Here is a 17,120-nt window from a genome sequence, read left to right as displayed (position 1 = left end):
TAAAGAAAACAAACAGGGTGATTTCTGTTTTCTCCGTCTCCGCGAACTGCTTTTAGAAATGCGTCACTTAAATCATTCAAACTCGGTGAATACTCAGCACACAAACAGAAAAGTGATATCTACTGAAAGCTTGAGATTTATGCTTTTAAACGAAGTAAGTTTGATCAAAAACAAATAATCTGTGATAAATGAATCTATATGAAACCAAGGAGATGTCTAGTCTATCCAGTTCCAACTAATTATCTCTAATGAGATCACGCCCACTAGCGAAAATCCTTTAGATATGCAAATTAGCCATGTGCCACAAGCGCGGCAAGGACCGGAGTATCTGTACGCGAGGAAACTCCCACATCATCGCAACAAAGCAACATGACTTCAAGTTCATCTTGGTTACAGTTTGTTTCTGAATGAAGATATGCTGTGAGGAATAAGACTTATATTTACCACGATCACAAGAAGGACGCGATGCAACGCAAACCCAGCAGGAGGAGACATTTACATGAGTAAGTCTTACTTTCATTTTCCTACTAGCTTTAGCTGTTATTTACTTTGACAAAACGTGTACACATTTTACTAGTTAGACTTATTCCAAACTAAAATTCCTGACTTTATCAAATGAAACATTATGAAGTACGTTTGATTGCATTGCATCTCTCACGATGCCAGGATATTTATAATGTTCTAGAAAAACTATGTGATTATGACTGTGAGATGCATTTATGACGATATGTTTATGACCGTAGAATCATACTTATTTATTTATTTATTTTATTGTATAACAGTAGGGTGTAAAAGTAATATGTGTGCTTACACTGAATGTATGTTTACATCACGTTTATTAGTAATATAGTGCTAAACGATAATTATTAGTTTCTCAGATATTACATGTCCTTTTTTACATTAGTACAAATGCTAGAATCTATGACTATATACTATATACCAGTTATTCCCCTGTAAAGGGAAGTGTGTCCAAACCTTTGCCTGGTAGTGTATGTGTGTGTATTTATTTATTATAGATGCTCCTAATATGAATAGGCTCACAGATGTTTTGCTTTTGTTGTTTTTAGTGCTCAGAAACCTGCTCAACAGATGAATCTTGCTGTCCTTTCCTTGAGTCTCTTCAAACTGTTTTCCTCTGAGAGCGCTGTACAAACTTCAGATGATACAGATAAAAATACAGTACAAATACAGATATTTAAAGTGCACACACTTTAATATCAGGTAAGATTTACTTGTTTTATTTGTTGAACTGAATTCAGAAAAAGTTTTCAGAAATGCCACAAAGTCTGTGCACATCTGTGTGGTTAGATGAGGGAGCTCGATATTGTGTCTTTGTGTCGAGTGAACGAGATGATTTTCACATCATTTGGTTGATAAAATTCTAGCCTACGACATCCAATTATCAAAAGTCTTGTAAAGAAATGTCCTATATGTGCTTCATGGCCTTATTTCAGTGACTTCAAAACTTTAGTTTTTCACTAACCACGCATAAACGTAGTTTTCTCAAAAACACAACCATGTACATTAATGTTGCTTACATATTATTGTAGCCCAATATGTGCTGATTACAATGTAATCAGACTTTAGCCATTAAAATGTTTTTAAGATACTGAAAAAACAACAAATGTCAGGGCATGTCAAACTTCTTCAGGGCCTCAAAACACCCTCAGGCCCCAGAGGGTTAAGCCAGGAGACAAGTCACAGACAGAGCTAAGGCTAAACCAGGGTTAGGCCATTTCAATTAGGACAATTAAGTAATTTTTATAAACGTGCTTGGAAAAAAAAATTACTGGTGTGCATCTGAAGACAAAACAAAGGCACTGATATATTTTAAGATCAAACTGCAATTTTATTTCAGCTGAAACAACTCAGACTTACATTTTAGTCTAGAACTAGGCTTAAGCCTTGTCTGTGAAACCGGGGGTTGATTTTTTTAGGATATTTAAGCAGATTTTATCAAATGCCTGTCAGTTAAGACAGCTCAAACATTTATTTTAGTTTGGGACTAGCTTTAAGTCTTGTCTGTTTCACCAACCCGTTCTCATCAATTTGCGTATAAATAACACGACTTTACACTTTCCAATTGCGTGTAATACATACGCCAAAGTCCAATTTCGCGTGCATATGATACGCCAATCCTTCCCATTAACTTCTGTGGAGAGCAGATGCGTACAAATAGCACGCAGCATCTTCTACGGCAGTGACGTCACCTGCGAGGCTCGGTTTGCCCCGTTCACTAGATGCATATTCACCTTTAAACAGGTAAGAAAGGCAACAAATTATCTTTTCTTTTGTAATGAGATCATTATTTTAATTGTTTCGCTGCTTCTGCGTCTCTGTACGTGGGGTCATGTGTTAAAATGGAAGCGTGTGCTTTTAAATTAGAACAGTCGGCTGCTGCGTTAGCACAGCTGCTAATATTAGCCTAAGCTAACTTCTAATTGTTGCTGTTTTGAAATAGATAAATAAATAAAACCGTTTTAATTATATTCACGTGGCTAATGACAGCTTTACAGATCAACCAAACCAGTGTCACGTGATAAGCGCGATCATGTAAAAGTCCGCACATTTACCATAGTTTTACCATAGTAACTGTTGCTTGACCATATTTTGTGTAGCCAATGCACAAGTCACATCGTTTACCATGGTTTTACCTCATTAACCATAGTTTTACTGTGGTATTTGTTGTTAAAGCCCAACATTTACCATGGTTTTACCACTGTAAGCATAGTTTTACTGTGGTATTTGTTGTTAAAGCCCAACATTTACCATGGTTTTACCACTGTAAGCATAGTTTTACTGTGGTATTTGTTGTTAAAGCCCAACATTTACCATGGTTTTACCACTGTAAGCATAGTTTTACTGTGGTATTTGTTTTTAAAGCACAACAACCACAACATTTACCATGGTTTTACAACTGTCAGCATAGTTTTACTGTGGTATTTGTTTTAAAAGCACAACAACCACAACATTTACCATGTTTTTACCACTGTAAGCATAGTTTTACTTGTGGTATTTGTTTTTAAAGCACAACAACCACAACATTTACCATGTTTTTACCACTGTAAGCATAGTTTTACTGTGGTATTTGTTCTTAAAGCACAACAACCACAACATTTACCATGGTTTTACCTCAGTAACCATATTTTTACTGTTGTATTTGTTTTTAAAGCCAACATTTACCATGGTTTTACAACTGTCAGCATAGTTTACTGTGGTATTTGTAGTTAAAGCACAATAACCACAACATTTACCATGGTTTTACCTCAGTAACCATAGTTTTACTGTGGTATTTGTTTTTAAAGCACAATAAACACAACACTTACCGTAGTTTTACCTCAGTGTCCATTTTTTTACTGTGGTATGTTTTTAAAGCACAATAAACACAACACTTACCGTAGTTTTACCTCAATAACCATAGTTTTACTGTGGTATTTGTAGTTGAAGCACAACAACCACAACGTTTACCATGGTTTTACCACTGTAAGCATAGTTTTACCATTAACTGTGATTTTACGGTATACTATTTATAAAGCACAGTAATTACAATGCTTGCCACCTTTTATACTTTTTTTATTATTATTTAATTATATAAATGAATTTTATAATTATTGTGAATTATTGTAAATATTGTAATTTAATATTTTTTCTGTCTTGCAGTTACATCAGATCATTTACTCCAGCAGCTCTTTAAAGAAAACAACTCTTGTAAATGCCATCACTTGTTCCTATTTTTCTGAAATGTAATCAATAATTAATTTACACATAGTTTTGCTCTCTCTCTTTCTGTGGTCCATTATGACATTTTCATAATCTCATAATTTTGACCAATTCTGTCAGAAAGCTGCTAGAATTAACAGGGAACTTCAACTCAAAGCTCCCAGTGCTGATCTTGAAGAAGTTATCAAGGAGTCTGAACAAATCATTCAATGATTCAATCTTTCTCAGTAACGTTGAAGACATTTAGCTAGAACTGATTTGATGTAATGCACACATCCTTATTTAATCTGTTAATGATAACTTTCCTTACAGTCGTTCCTCTTAAATATTTTGGTTCCAGATTATTTTTAGCACATTGTCTCAACATGTATATATTTCTCTTTGTTTCAGCTGAAAGGGAAGACCAAAGGACGCCAGTCATGGGATCTGAATTGGGCCATATTGTGCATTTATGGAAAAGACCAAAGGCAAACATTTCAAAAAGGTATGTCAATGTCAGTCTGAGCATCTTGACTGAACTGTAGTGCAGTTACATTTTGCACAGCTTGCTCGACAGCCCTATTATAGAAAGAACAACCAACAAAGAGTCATGTTGAACTCATTCATAATATTAACAGCATATCAGCAAATTTATATCATCTTGTACAAGCCTAGTTATGTAAAACTCTACAACTTTCACTTGTACTTTTGTCACTGGCCATTGCCTGAACTCTCATGCTAATTTTGCCATTGAAAGTAGTCAGAGTGTTTGTTTCATAAAGTTTATATTAAGTCCATTTTGTTCTTTCTTTATGAATTTTTACAAATTGCCACTGTCTAACAGTACATGATATCTTAAACTTAAAGCTGGTCACACCATGAACAAGAACTATGATAATAACTATTTCAGCATCTACACCAACAGACGATAACATTCTGTTTACTGTTGTACATGCTGCACTTACAGTATGTTGTTGTCTGCCATCTGTTTTTGAAAAATTGTTCATCGTGATTAATTCTTTCTTCCTGTCTTGCAGGATTTCTCACAGACTACTAAGTCCTTCTTCATCAGCTCTCCAGAAATATCAGCCCTTCCAACAGCTTCCACATCGCTTTCTCTCATGTGGCACATCTGCTCTCAGTACTTAACTGCCGTCTTCCAGTTTTTATGTGTCTACTTATTATTATTATTATTATTATTATATATATTTTTTTTATTTCTCCTCTACTCACTCCCATCTCTACTGTTGGCACTCCTGTCAATATATAGTGATTTATAACTACCACTAACAACTTACTATAAAAATTATGATTATTAATCATTCATTTGTCTTGCGTTTAGTCACAATAGAAGCAAACAATGATGAAAGGAAACAGGAAATATATCATAAGGTAATAATTGTAAAATATTGAAGTATTGTTCTTAATAATTTTTGCCTAATTTTTTGTTAAAGGGAAGAAAATATATTTTCAGCTGGAGCCTTGAATATTATTTGGCATCTTGTAACATGTTCTGTAAACAAATTCTCTTTTATTTTTGAGTGTTGTACAATTTTATAATCAGCAGGTTTTTGTTTTTAATTTTTTTCATAATGACTGTTTATCTGGGAAAGGTTTGACATATCAATAAACATTGGGAAATAACTACAAAATGTGTGATTTCATGATTTATTATTATTATTCCTATAGTTAAACTGGCAGATCTAAGAAGGACAATTTCCAGGAAACAGAAATGATTAACTGTTTATTTAACCACTATAAATACGCTGTAAATGTTACAAAAACCAAATTGAATAGTAGAAAAATACTTCATGTATAACTAATTATTATATATTTATTTTACATTTTGATTTATATGAACATTCAACTGATTATCTGTCCATTCCCCACAAGAACCCAAGATCCTGTCATAAATGACCATATATGGACAAGTAAGTTTGGTGCCTCTGCTCAGCTGGGATGCCCTTGGCTTTGAAAGTTCCCGTGGCACTCGTAGAACTCGCTGTAATTGGACTATCTTTTAAACTAAATAAAAAAATAAAAAAACGCTTGATGTTGCAAAGTCCGTTTTGCAATTATTATTACGTCTGTAATACCCTCAGTTAACAATACAGTGTTGCTATGTTGTGAGTAATCGCCACTTTACAGAGATTCTAACCCTAACCCTAAGCATATCTTCTTTAAACTACAAATAACAGCGCCATCTTTTTTCGCGTTCCATCGATAGAATGGCAGAGGCTTCTGGGTAATGTAGTTTAGAATGTTAAATTATGAAATCGGACAAAATACAATCTTTTTTTTAACAAAGCTTATCTAAACATGTTCATTGTGCAAACATCTATGGCATATTCAAGAGGCAGGCTGAAATTTGCTATTTTACCTAGACCACTTTTTAAAACACCTTTATACCACCTTTCTATATACATTTTAAAACATTATGCAGTTAACATAGCAAAAGTACTTGTCCTGCCAGTTTTCTCTTTGTCATCATAATAAGACACTGATTTAAAGCCATTTGAAATGTTATTTTATTTTGCTCTTCCAGGGCACTACTGGGCCCCTGGAGATGGAAGGGCAGTTAAAATGTGCACAAATCTCTTCTCCTCATTGACAACACACTGTGCTGAGTCACATTTTTGAGATTGTCTTTTCAGCAACTTGCCAATATGTAAGTTGCAAGTCATGGTTATTTTAGTATAAGAATTAGACAGTTCCCATTTGAAAGGGGCTCCACTGATTTCATTAAATCAGGAACAAGAATACAGTGATGATGCTAAATGAAGACACAAATGTAAAAAAACAAAACAATACATATTGTGATCCTTCATTGTACTATCACACACTTTCAATGTGTCTTTCAGTAAGACAAGGTACAGACAGTGTGTATTTATGGTGCAAAAGCCATATGGATTTGAATACACCTTCTGGTGGCACTTGGACACTGTTAGTCCACTCAAAGGAAGATGCATCTTGGTGGAAAGGCCATACAGGGCAATGCTGCTCAAGGACCGAGGGAGCCCCAGCCATCTCCTGAGGAACTGGCTTATCGACATTTCTAGGGCCTCGACTGTTGATGTTGGTACCTCGTAGACTAACAGGGGCCAGAGTATTCTTGGCAGGACTCCATGCTGGTAGATCCAGGCTTTGAATTTTCCGGGAAGGCCAGATCTGTCAATCGCTGTGAGCCAGGTGGTCAGGTTGCACTTAGTTTGTTTTATGGCAGCAGCTGAGTCCTTCAGGGAGCTATCAAAGATCTTCCCCAGGTTCTTGACTGGTTTTCATTCACAGATGGAATCATGGTCTCTCCCAGGGCAAAGCGGAAACGGTCGGACACTTTACCCTTCTTTAGGACCAGAGACCTGGGCTTGGCAGGCTTGAAGCTCATCCTTGCCCAGGAGATACAATTCATGCAATGCAAACAATCATAATGTAAAACACCTAATTTATTCTTTCTCTGGTGTGAAACATCAGTAACGTGCATGCACATCTTGCTTATAATACAGGATTAGATTCACATCTATGTATTGATCTTTCCCTGGTCCATCACCCTCAGTTGTGCATGAAGTGTCTGTAGCAATATGGTCCATGCAGTCTTTTCTAATTCATCTTTCAGCCTTGCCTTCAGGTAACTGAATGTCTTTAATATGACCAAATGTTCATGCCTTAATTAAAACACTCATGATAGTTAGGTGTATTGTTTACAAAATTAAATGGTGTTTTCACCAAACACCATCCCTAATACAGAATACTCACCATACTTTTTTATTCCAACATCATGTGCAATACTTTACTGGAGAATACATCATAAAGACAACTAAAGTGGATTATAAAGACAAATGATATTCAAGAGAAATAAAAATGGGTTATGTCATGGGTCAAATTTCTTGAGCATCATAGAATCACATTAAGTTTCCTGCTCATCATCTGAGCTCTCCTGGTTTTCTTCTTCTTACTTGTTTATCCATAAACTTCTTCCATGTCATAAACAATTTGCAGTTGTTATCCAGCACACTACAGTACAAGTGATGAACAAAAGAAATGACCAGTTCAAATCACTTTATTGTCACAATACCATAATCACATGTGTACAAGTGAAATTATTTGTGCAAACTGCAGCAGTACAGTATGGATGAAAAATATTAAATATATATATATATATATATATATAAAGGATTCAGTACATGCAGAGAACAATATATGGTGAAAAAGTATGCTATAGTGAGCACAAAATGAAAACAATGATACAAATAATGATAAGAATGGTATGAATTAGTGCAAACAGAATGTCAGGGTGCAGAATAACAGTGAGTCAGAGTCCAGACAGTGTAACTGTTAGAGTGCAGTACATGATGTGGTGTGTGGTGTTACTGGTACGAGTTCAGTTCAGTCTGTGGAAAGAATTTGTCTCGCAGTCTGCTGGTGTAGGTTCTGCAATAACTTCTGCCTGATGGTAACAATGAGAGCGATCCATGCAGTTGGCTGGAGTCTCTGATGGTCCTCTGTGCTTTCCTCACACACCACCTGATCTAGATGTCCTGGATGGACAAAACATGTATAGAATGTTGTAAATCATTAAACAATATACAGAATTAGAATTTATAGTTTTTGCATTGGACTTACCATTGATTCTTGTTGGAGGTATGGGCCAAAAGAATCCCTCCACAACTCTTGTTGTTCAGTTGTAAAGTTTACTTTTTTGCGCCGCAACATCTGAGCGGTCACAGTAGAGCTGTCCGTCTTCACAGCAGATACCTGATGGCCGTTGAATTAATCTCTTCATCAACTGGCTTCATCCTCCTTCAAACAAACAGACAAATAAATAAGTCAACAGAGAAATAGTGTTGGTGATTACAGGTGCTGGTGTCAGTGCTCACCATATTCTGTCATTTCCCGCCCAAATTCCAGATATGATGCCACAGTTGATTTGCTAATTCTAGGAGCTCGAAAAAAAGATGTGTTTGTGAAAAACAATAATGTTATCTTTTGAGAGATCAACATCAAATGCATATAACTACATTGCTTGATTACATACATACCAGTGGAAATCTGCCTTTTCTATTTGGGCACAAGAAGACCATGTTCTTTCCTCATTCATCAGGACTGGTTTGACTGGCTTGCTGTGACTGATTTTCTATGCGTTTTTGGTCTCCAGCTGTAAAACAAGAAAATATTTATTGACCCCATGTTTAATTATTGTTGTTTAAACACAAAATAAGCAGTTATAATTATATACTTCAAGCTCAAGTTCCCTGCAGACTCCTGAGTTCATCTGTACACATAAGATTCAGAGTCTGAGAAAACACCATCATGCAAACTCTCAGTTTCTACCTTACAACAGAGCACAAAAGAATGTGTAAGTGAGGAAGTAAAGGAATAAGAGGAAGAAACATTTTGAAGAATTTTGTCTGCAAGTTTAACAGAGTGAGAGGAAAGCAGCATTAGAATTTTTTTCTTTAATAGCAAGCTAATATGAATTCTTTAAATATGATTACCTGCTGACGATTTAGTTGTAGGCAGTTTAAAGGCCTCTTCACACCAAGGATGAGTCCACACTGCAGCTATTTGACACAGAGAAACAATATGGTTGGAATCTCTTCCAGAACAAATTTTTCCAGATGATGAAAAATAAAAACATTGACAGCCAATCAAAATCCACCATACTGTGAATAGTCTGAGCATGTATATGAAGACAACATCACTGCAGCACACGCTTATAATAAGCAGAATGTTATTTTATTTCAGTATGAAAAATAAAAGGTTAAAATTACTTATCATTGTAGTTCTTGCTCTAGATGTGAACAGCTTCAAGTGATCTGATTTGGCCAAATTAACTGAAGATCTGATTTGTCACGTGACAAGTTAGTGATGGGAGTGAGTGTTGACTGTAGAGGAGAAATGAAAAAATAAGTATACATGCAAAAACTGGAAGACGGCAATAAAAGTACTGTGAGCAGATGATAGAGAAAGAGTGGAAGCTTTTGGAAGGGCTGATATTGTGGAGAGCTGATGAAGAATGACTGCAAGACAGAAAGAAAGATGTGATCACATGATGAACAACAAACACATTGAAAACAATGGCAGACAACAGCATACTGTAAGTGCAGTATGTATAACATTAAACAGAATGTAATCGTCTGTTGGTGTAGATGCTAGATGCTACAGTTCAGTCAAGATGCTCAGACTGACATTGACATACCTTTTTGAAATGTTTGCCTTTGGTCTTTTCCATAAATGCACAATATGGCCCAATTCAGATCCCATGACTGGCGTCCTTTGGTCTTCCCTTTCAGCTGAAACAAAGAGAAATATATACATGTTGAGACAATGTGCTAAAAATAATCTGGAACCAAAATATTTAAGAGGAACGACTGTAAGGAAAGTTATCATTAACAGATTAAATAAGGATGTGTGCATTACATCAAATCAGTTCTAGCTAAATGTCTTCAACGTTACTGAGAAAGATTGAATCATTGAATGATTTGTTCAGACTCCTTGATAACTTCTTCAAGATCAGCACTGGGAGCTTTGAGTTGAAGTTCCCTGTTAATTCTAGCAGCTTTCTGACAGAATTGGTCAAAATTATGAGATTATGAAAATGTCATAATGGACCACAGAAAGAGAGAGAGCAAAACTATGTGTAAATTAATTATTGATTACATTTCAGAAAAATAGGAACAAGTGATGGCATTTACAAGAGTTGTTTTCTTTAAAGAGCTGCTGGAGTAAATGATCTGATGTAACTGCAAGACAGAAAAAATATTAAATTACAATATTTACAATAATTCACAATAATTATAAAATTCATTTATATAATTAAATAATAATAAAAAAAGTATAAAAGGTGGCAAGCATTGTAATTACTGTGCTTTATAAATAGTATACCGTAAAATCACAGTTAATGGTAAAACTATGCTTACAGTGGTAAAACCATGGTAAACGTTGTGGTTGTTGTGCTTCAACTACAAATACCACAGTAAAACTATGGTTATTGAGGTAAAACTACGGTAAGTGTTGTGTTTATTGTGCTTTAAAAACATACCACAGTAAAAAAATGGACACTGAGGTAAAACTACGGTAAGTGTTGTGTTTATTGTGCTTTAAAAACAAATACCACAGTAAAACTATGGTTACTGAGGTAAAACCATGGTAAATGTTGTGGTTATTGTGCTTTAACTACAAATACCACAGTAAACTATGCTGACAGTTGTAAAACCATGGTAAATGTTGGCTTTAAAAACAAATACAACAGTAAAAATATGGTTACTGAGGTAAAACCATGGTAAATGTTGTGGTTGTTGTGCTTTAAGAACAAATACCACAGTAAAACTATGCTTACAGTGGTAAAAACATGGTAAATGTTGTGGTTGTTGTGCTTTAAAAACAAATACCACAAGTAAAACTATGCTTACAGTGGTAAAAACATGGTAAATGTTGTGGTTGTTGTGCTTTTAAAACAAATACCACAGTAAAACTATGCTGACAGTTGTAAAACCATGGTAAATGTTGTGGTTGTTGTGCTTTAAAAACAAATACCACAGTAAAACTATGCTTACAGTGGTAAAACCATGGTAAATGTTGGGCTTTAACAACAAATACCACAGTAAAACTATGCTTACAGTGGTAAAACCATGGTAAATGTTGGGCTTTAACAACAAATACCACAGTAAAACTATGCTTACAGTGGTAAAACCATGGTAAATGTTGGGCTTTAACAACAAATACCACAGTAAAACTATGGTTAATGAGGTAAAACCATGGTAAACGATGTGACTTGTGCATTGGCTACACAAAATATGGTCAAGCAACAGTTACTATGGTAAAACTATGGTAAATGTGCGGACTTTTACATGATCGCGCTTATCACGTGACACTGGTTTGGTTGATCTGTAAAGCTGTCATTAGCCACGTGAATATAATTAAAACGGTTTTATTTATTTATCTATTTCAAAACAGCAACAATTAGAAGTTAGCTTAGGCTAATATTAGCAGCTGTGCTAACGCAGCAGCCGACTGTTCTAATTTAAAAGCACACGCTTCCATTTTAACACATGACCCCACGTACAGAGACGCAGAAGCAGCGAAACAATTAAAATAATGATCTCATTACAAAAGAAAAGATAATTTGTTGCCTTTCTTACCTGTTTAAAGGTGAATATGCATCTAGTGAACGGGGCAAACCGAGCCTCGCAGGTGACGTCACTGCCGTAGAAGATGCTGCGTGCTATTTGTACGCATCTGCTCTCCACAGAAGTTAATGGGAAGGATTGGCGTATCATATGCACGCGAAATTGGACTTTGGCGTATGTATTACACGCAATTGGAAAGTGTAAAGTCGTGTTATTTATACGCAAATTGATGAGAACGGGTTGGTGAAACAGATAAATTAATCTATTAAGAAAAAAAAGAAAATATGAGTTTGCATTGAAGGAGACAATTATTTTGCTTGTTTCCACAGCCTATTGTGGTTTTATTTTGGGCTGAATGAGATGCTTGAAAGAATTTCACTGTGGAGCTCATCGTATGAACTCTAATGATGCACAAGATATGTTTTAACTGAAAGGTTGAGCAGAAGTTGAAACAGTTATATTACTAAATATGTAAATAATGTAATTGTAATAGATTAAATATTAAAGTCAAGTAAGGCTTGTTTTCAGACAGGAGACTTGCACAGTTGTGGCCCAGTCACAGCTACTTTGAGGGGCACTCACTAAATAAGATATGGGCTTTTTATTTTTTTGGTGTGTCCCATTTTGTTTTCCTTAAGTGAAATTTGGGACAATGTTAAATTAAATTTCCAAAACTGGATGTTTTAGGCCTTGTCCACACAAATACATTTTCATTAGAAAAAAAAAGTATTTTTTTTTCTCTCCGTTTTAGCCTTGCATCCACACTGAGATAGTGTTTTTGTTGAGCTCTTTAAAAAAATGCTCTCCAAAGTGGATACATTTTAAAACATAGTTTTCCGTTATATGTGTGGACTGTGAAAACCCATTTTTTTATCATGTGAGTCATATTGTACCCATAGGTATCTAGGTATTTTTCTGGTATTGTGCCCATTACATGCTTGTTATCTTTACTTAGCTTTTATGCTTACTATGTTTTATTAAGTTACAGCTCATTTAAATGTGAATAAAACAATTTACTTGCTGCTTTGAGTGATGCTATATTAAAATGTTTAAGTAGCCACAAAAGAACCAATGACATGAATACACCAGTGAGAGGCAGCAGTGCGCTAATATGTTGCTAATGTGCTGCTAATGTGCAACAAAGCCACAGAAGAAGAAACAAGTAAGGTGAGAGCATGCGCAACAAGCAGTAATGTTTTGAATTTGTGCTGACGTTGTTTGGCTGTGAATGTGCATTTTTACCACTGGACAGATTGATTACGTCTTTACAAGAATAATTAGGTCAGTTATAAAAAATAATTGGGTGTGTGTGAATGTATGTCTACTGCTATTTTCTAGGCCTACTTCATGCCTGGGCTGCACCAGGCGCTACACGCGAAAAGACAAAATGATTTACACAAGATGCTTTTCTACTGTTACAAATGTGAGAACTTTGTAGCTAGTTTTCTGTTCCCTGCTGAAACAAACAGCATATTCTGGTTAGGTATGTTTTGGAGCTGGGATGCTGGTTTTAGCTGGTTTATTCTGGTCCTTTGCTGGTTTATGCCGGTCATGTCGCTGGTCAGGACTGGCATAAACCAGCAAATGCCCATCTTGAACTAGCATTAACCAGCAAAGGACCAGCATAAACCAGCAAAGGACCAGCATAAACCAGCAAAGGACCATCTTAAACCAGCAAAGGACCATCTTAAACCAGCAAAGTACCCGCATAAACCAGCAAAAGGACCAGCTTAAACCAGCAAAGGACCAGCAGAAACCAGCAAAGGACCAGCTTAAACCAGCAAAGGACCATCTTAAACCAGTGAAGTACCAGCTTAAACCAGCAGAGGACCATCTTAAACCAGCAAAGGACCATCTTAAACAAGCGAAGGGACAGCTTCAACCAGCAAAGGACCATCTTAAACCAGCGAAGGGCCAGCTTAAACCAGCAAAGGACCATCTTAAACCAGCAAAGGACCATCTTAAACCAGCGAAGGACCAGCTTAAACCAGCAAAGGACCAACTTAAACCAGCAAAAGACCAGCTTAAACCACCAAAGGACTAGCTTAAACCACCAAAGGACCAACTTAAACCAGCAAAAGACCAGCTTAAACCAGCAAAGGACCATCTTAAACCAGTGAAGTACCAGCTTAAACCAGCAGAGGACCATCTTAAACCAGCAAAGGACCATCTTAAACAAGCGAAGGGACAGCTTCAACCAGCAAAGGACCATCTTAAACCAGCGAAGGGCCAGCTTAAACCAGCAAAGGACCATCTTAAACCAGCAAAGGACCATCTTAAACCAGCGAAGGACCAGCTTAAACCAGCAAAGGACCAACTTAAACCAGCAAAAGACCAGCTTAAACCACCAAAGGACTAGCTTAAACCACCAAAGGACCAACTTAAACCAGCAAAAGACCAGTTTAAACCACCAAAGGACTAGCTTAAACCACCAAAGGACCAGCTTAAACCAGCAAAGAACCAGCTTAAACCACCAAAGGACCAGCTTTAACCACCAAAGGACCAGCTTAAACCAGCAAAGGACCAGCATAAACCACCAAAAGATCAGCTTAAACCACCAAAGGACCAGCTTAAACCAGAATAAACCAGCAAAGGACCATCTTAAACCAGCATAAACCAGCAAAGGACCATCTTAAACCACCAAAGGACTAGCTTAAACCACCAAAGGACCAGCTTAAACCACCGAAGGACCAGCTTAAACCAGCAAAGAACCAGCTTAAACCACCAAAGGACCAGCTTTAACCACCAAAGGACCAGCTTTAACCACCAAAGGACCAGCTTAAACCACCAAAGGACCAGCATAAACCACCAAAGGACCATCTTAAACCACCAAAGGACCAGCTTAAACCAGCAAAGGACCAGCATAAACCAGCAAAGGTCCATCTTAAACCAGCAAAGGACCATCTTAAACCAGCAAAGTACCCGCATAAACCAGCAAAAGGACCAGCTTAAACCAGCAAAGGACCAGCAGAAACCAGCAAAGGACCATCTTAAACCACCAAAGGACTAGCTTAAACCACCAAAGGACCAGCTTAAACCACCAAAGGACCAGCTTAAACCAGCAAAGAACCAGCTTAAACCACCAAAGGACCAGCATAAACCACCAAAGGACCAGCTTAAACCAGCAAAGGACCAGTATAAACCAGCAAAGGACCATCTTAAACCAGCAAAGTACCCGCATAAACCAGCAAAAGGACCAGCTTAAACCAGCAAAGGACCAGCAGAAACCAGCAAAGAACCATCTTAAACCAGTGAAGTACCAGCTTAAACCAGCAAAGGACCATCTTAAACCAGCGAAGGGACAGCTTAAACCAGCAAAGGACCATCTTAAACCAGCAAAGGACCATCTTAAACCAGCAAAGGACCATCTTAAACCAGCGAAGGACCAGCTTAAACTAGCAAAGGACCAACTTAAACCAGCAAAAGACCAGCTTAAACCACCAAAAGACCAGCTTAAACCACCAAAGGACTAGCTTAAACCACCAAAGGACCATCTTAAACCAGCAAAGAACCAGCTTAAACCACCAAAGGACCAGCTTTAACCACCAAAGGACCAGCTTAAACCAGCAAAGGACCATCTTAAACCAGCGAAGTACCAGCTTAAACCAGCATAAACCAGCAAAGGACCAGCTTAAACCACCAAAGGACCAGGTTTTGCCCCGAGTTGATGCAACAAACACAATGATTAATATAGCTGAAATGCTGATTTTGAATATAATTGTTTGGCTGTGGCCTCAAATAATTCAGCCATAATTCATTCACCAAGACCATTCATTCCATATCAAACAAAGGGAAAATTGCTTCCATGCTAATACATTTGATAACTTCCCTTTCTAACGACATATGCATAGATTAAAACTCCAACAATCACATCAAATGCATCAAGCACATAAAAGACATATGCTACTGTTGCTCAAAGCAATACTAATAAGTTGACCATCTCTTAAAGATTCTCTCTGCTGTGTGCTCCCTGTAGAGATACCCCCTCTCTCTACAAAGAGCACACAACAGAGATAATCGTGGGAATGTCAGAGGAGGGGGAGCGGATATCCAAAGGGTCACAAAAGTCATGCTGGACAGATTCTGTGCCCTGAAGGCTCGGAAAGTGTCTGTGTAAATCTGTCGCAGTTGTGATGTAAGTTGAAATGTATGATACATCTGATACATCTACATTGGCTGAGGTCCTACACTACATTGGTCTATTTCCATTCGTTTATAATATTTATTTAGATTATAACAGACACTTTAACAGACCTACACTTTAAGGCCTGAACAGGACAGCTCCAAAGTGTTTCAGAAGTGCTCTGTGTGTACGCTGAGCCCATAATGAGCCACGTGGGACATTTTAAAGTTAAGTTCTGTACACAAAAGTTAATATAGATACATAGGAACATCTTACACTTGGAACAACATTGCTTGTGCTCTTTATTAGTGCTGTTACGATTGTTGTCAGTTTCTGCAAATACAAAATGGTACTATATTATCCAATTACTTTAAATTTAAATGAATGTTTACCATAAAATCAGACAATATTTAGATTCATATTGACATTATGCAGCTGTAGTTTTTTAGCTGTAGTTGATGATGAGTGTCATTAGTGCTTGTTTTTGCATTGCTGATGTTTTATTGATGCATATTGTGTGAAAGTATAACAATGTCACAGTATTGTCTTTCAACAGTGCAGTTTTATAGGCTTTTAGATGATCTGCTGATGGTCCGGAATGTCTTGAAAGGGAGTTGATAGCCTGAGGCTCATCAGTATTAACAGAGCTGCTGAAAAGACTCTTTATTTCATGTCAATAGCTCCTGTTTTCACCTCATTTATTATGCTGATGTCATCTGTAAATTGACACTTAAAGCTCCTTTCTTTGGAGTCAACAGACTGGGGCTATCTGTTGGTTACAAATCTGTAGATTTATTTCTGTTTTATGCTTTCATCTGGTTTATTAGCATTATTTATATTTTGTAAATACTGATATCAACCAATTTTAAAACAAATTGATAATTTTTATTTTGTTAGATCAGCTTCTCTTCAACCACATCATCAGTGAAGCTCCTCCCACTTCAATCACATCATCACTTAAGCCCCTCCCACACCGCATTTCACCAATAAATGCTGGAAAATTCCTTCAGTTTAGAAGAGCAGACGAGCAAAGCATCAGGAAGAGCTGAAATCTACCAAGACCGAGTTTATTAAAGAGAACAGAGAGAAGATGAGAGACCCAGAACCCTGCAGAATCAAACACACTGAAGAACCATCAGGTTGGTCTATATTCTTGATTTCTCATTCATTCA

At 36.7% G+C, this 17,120-nt stretch overlaps 1 protein-coding gene and 1 long non-coding RNA gene across 2 annotated transcripts in view; one reads left to right on the top strand and one right to left on the bottom strand.

Moving 5' to 3' along the window:
* The window catches only part of LOC141343040 (uncharacterized), a 74,873-nt gene that overhangs the window by 55,207 nt on the left and 2,546 nt on the right, over window positions 1-17,120 (top strand). The window lies entirely within an intron of this gene.
* Window positions 7,878-9,029, bottom strand: LOC141329800 (uncharacterized). The gene is made up of 5 exons (XR_012355185.1): window positions 8,933-9,029; window positions 8,736-8,851; window positions 8,574-8,639; window positions 8,320-8,496; window positions 7,878-8,234 (listed from the first exon to the last, which is right to left on the bottom strand). It is a non-coding gene; the product is annotated as an uncharacterized lncRNA (long non-coding RNA).

The sequence above is a fragment of the Garra rufa genome, chromosome 1, assembly GCF_049309525.1.
Source record: "Garra rufa chromosome 1, GarRuf1.0, whole genome shotgun sequence".
NCBI lineage: Eukaryota > Metazoa > Chordata > Actinopteri > Cypriniformes > Cyprinidae > Garra > Garra rufa.
This window is presented reverse-complemented; position numbering and strand designations above follow the sequence as displayed.